The sequence below is a fragment of the Geotrypetes seraphini genome, chromosome 4 (assembly GCF_902459505.1).
Source record: "Geotrypetes seraphini chromosome 4, aGeoSer1.1, whole genome shotgun sequence".
In the NCBI taxonomy this organism is placed as follows: Eukaryota; Metazoa; Chordata; class Amphibia; order Gymnophiona; family Dermophiidae; genus Geotrypetes; species Geotrypetes seraphini.
In genome coordinates this window covers 295,135,626-295,139,630 of record NC_047087.1, presented here as the reverse complement: position 1 = coordinate 295,139,630, position 4,005 = coordinate 295,135,626, and positions in this window count along the sequence as shown.

The window sequence follows — 4,005 nt, the reverse complement described above, 5'->3', positions numbered from 1 at the left end:
GAAACGGCAGTGGTGGATTTCCTTCTGTCTTTCAGTGGCAGGGTACGGTAAGGTGGCCACAGTGAAAAGAGATGCTGCATTCACAAGTCACTGAGGACCTGCTCACCTTGTAAGCTGCAGAGTGGCAGGAATGAACAGAGGGAGTTCGAGCTCATCGGAGATCACCCCACACCTTGCATGTGGCAGCATCTGACAGTTTCTATCTTTGCTCTGCTGCTTATAATTTGCCTAAAATAATTTTCAACAGGAAATGGAAACTAGAGAGTGGATTTTCCTGGTAGGGTTTTGAAAGAGAAAATAAAAAAAGACTGGCAGAGCATACATGTGCTTGCTTCTACTCAAATAAAACATTTGGTTGGGACGCAGGCAGCGAAACTTGACCACCCCATCTCCAACTTACTGACAACAATGAGCGACTTCAAATCATTTCGAAAAGAAATCAAAACTCTGCTATTCAAAAAATGTATCCAGATATCTTAAGTCTTCCCCTTGTCCTTCTCCTCTCCCCCTCTTGCAATTTTTTCTCTCTTAAGCATCAACCATGTATTCCACTACCTAACTTGAAAATCTTTTGGAAATGTCCAGTTAGCTTCTTTGTAATCCGCCTAGAACTGCAATAGAAGTCACTAATGTAATGTAATCTATTTGTTTGGACCAGCTCTACTACATTTGCTACAACTGGGAGGAATTTTTAACAGGACATTACATTACTGATTTCTATTCCGCCTCAACTTTGCAGTTCTGGGCGGATTACAAAAGAGACAACTGGACATTTCCAGGATAATTACAGAGAGAATTCTGGTCATTTCCAGGAGAAGTTACAAGAATAATGGAGCTGTATATTTCAAGAGCTACAAGATGCTGTACAAATAGGAAATAGTGCAGATCCAGTATATATACCGTTAGGGAAACAGTTGACATGCTTGAGGCTAGAGAGAAGGGAACTGGTGAAGGGGGGAGGAGAGGGGAGTTGCGTTGAGGGGGGTCCGGATGGGGTTAAGCCTAAGTGGAATGTCCAAAAAGGTTTCTATTTTATACAGCACTTTATAAAACAGGCCCATTAGAACCAGTCCCAGTAGGACACGAATCCTCAAACACCATTTTACACCCGCTCCATACGTGTAAATGTGTGCGTGTACTCAAGTTATTTAATCACACACACATGTATATCGTTACTCCATCCCCATTCCACCCAAGCTATTTCATGTACATGGCCTACACATGGTGCATGTTTAAGTATGTATGATCCAATTCATGCATGTACTTAAACACGCCTATTCACCACACAATTTTATAAGAGCTTTTTGTACATGTAAAACACTAATTTTGTAAACATATACAGTGTTGAAAGGATTTACATCTACGAATGAGACCATGTGTATATACAAAAGGGTCAAAATATTCTGCCGCAAAAGTGTGGTTGATGCACAGAATGGTCTCTTAGTAGAAGGAAATTTTAGAAAGGCAGAAAAAGAGGTGAGAGGATGTTTATTTGTGAAATGGGTGTTTGAAAAGACCTTGATAAATTAGACCATCAAAAAGTAATGAAGGGAAAGTCAGAGTTATGCATAATAATTGGCTATCTTAATATTTGTACTGCAAACCTGCTTTGATGTAACTGTGTACTAAAGGCAGAATATCAAACACAATACATCAAATCAAATAATGTCAGAAAAGCCATGCTTTGGAACATTGAGCTCAACATCCTGCCTCCAATGGTGGCTTGTCTGGGACACAAGTAAGAAATTAACTTGGATGATAAGTGTATTAGAAAAGTTAGGTAGCCTGGATGGGTCTTACTGTCCTTATCTTCTATCGCATCCAGGGCCTACTAGAGGGAGAGGGAGCTAGCAGGCCTCAGACAGAAAAGAGGCCTTGAATTTAGGAAAAAAAGTGTGTTTAATAGGGGTTTTTTTTTTTTGATGGAGCATGAAATGAATTTGCCTACTGGAATTCTCCTCAATTATAAACAGGTTTGCACACGTCTACAACTAAAGATCTGCCTCAACTGTTTCTATGTTTGATTTTAAAAAAAAAAATAATAATTATGAGTTCTAGGATTTGGGTCCTGTCTCTGTGATTCTCTGAAAAGCCATGATTATTATCCAATATTCTACAAATATGTAGACAGACAAAATATTGTTAGCCACTGGTTTGCTGAGAATTTCAAAAGCCAGCAGGTCTAAAAAAGAGAAAATATAAAAAATTGTGGCAACCTGTTACAACTTTACATTGAGGCTTCACAAATTTTTTCCAAAATCTGTAGCTTTTGAGGATTATTCTGTATCATCCTTATCCTATTCGTTATAAATAGCCCCAAGACAGGCACCTCTCCATTCAGGCAACCTGTTAGGACTCTCTTTGTGGACCGTGCTATAAGGGCCATCTAGAATTGTTTCTAGAGTTCCAGTTCCAATTTGATGTGTCATCAGGATGTTTGTGAATACAGGTGAACATCCGACTATCTCCCTCAGAACTTCAAAGAGATCACAATATCCACCCGTAGGACTGAAGACATCCAAAATGATCTTATTCCCCAATTATCCCCTGCTTTAGTGATCAATCCAAGATTTGTTACAATCTGTTAAGACAAGTACTGTGCACTTAAGGATATTTAGTTCCAAGTGTGTGCCAAGAAATAGGAACCAAGAGTCGATGCCAGCCTTAAGGAAAGCTTTTAGCATGCACACAACTGATAAGGATCTGACCAGGACAAAATGTGGCCCTCAATAAGCAAAGGAATAGCTGGGAGTCCAATGAATGGAGAATCTGTTACTTCCAGAGTGTTTTGATGGCGGATCCCATAGGCTAAGGCTCACACAGTGGCATAGGAAGGTGGGTGGCCCACACCGGGGGCCGTTTTGTTGGAGGTGCCAACACCCATCCTCCTCTCCGCCCCTCTGCTCCTTCCCTGCCCTCCCCCCACTACCGCATGCGCACGCCCCTTCCCTCGTACCTCCTTAACGTTTAGAGCAACCCCAACCTGCTGCTTCTGCCAGCATCAGCTCTTCCTTTGACATCACTTCCTGGATCTGCGCCTAGGAAGTGACGTCAGAGAAAGAGCCGACGCTGGGGGTCGCTGCTCACCCGCAAATCTTAAGAGGGAAGGGGTGACAGGGAAGGAGCGGATGGGGTGGTGGAGAAGAGGGTAGAAGCACCACCGCCCCCGGGTCTCTCACCCCAGCTAAGTCACTGGACTCACACACTAGGTACAGAATAATGCAAGTTTCCATAAGACACAATTTGATCCACTTGAATTTAAACAAACCCCAACAAACCCATCCAAACTTAAACTACTTCTATGTATGGAAAAATCATAAGAACTGAAATGGAGCTGCCACCACCATTGAGGCTCACTAAGCCCTCGGCAGGTGCAGAGGAAACTCACAATCACTGAACTGAAATCAGATTCTTGCCACTAGAGTACTTTGGATACATTCTAAATTCAGGGTTGGGATAACGAATGACAGCAGTAAAGGTTAATGATGCTGCCATGTGAAAGGCAATTCTATAAATTTGCAGCTGAATTTACGCACTCCTTGTCAAGTAAATGCAGGCGAAGATAGTAGAGTTGTACTGTGTAGCATATTTCACTATCCGACCAAATATGAAGAAAAATATTGTTCAGCCAAATACGAATTAACAAGCATTGAGCTTCAACATAAATAGTACAAGAAGCAAAGTGAAAACAGACATCAAATGTTTATTTCAGTGGGATTTAGCACAGTAGAGCCTCGGATTATACGCATTCAAATTTAAATCACTAATCAGCCAAATACAAATACAGTACTCCCCCGATATTTGCGGGGGTTCCGTTCCAAGAACCCCCGCGAATATCAAAAAACCACAAATATGGTTTTTCACCTGGGGAGGCAGGAGGGCAGCTGGAGCACCGGCGAGTGAAGGAAATCACTCACGGTATGCTCCGACCGCCTCTTCCTGTACTAAAGTTGGGCTACACCCATGAGGAGCTGCTTTGACACGCAGCTCCTGATTGGTGTAGCC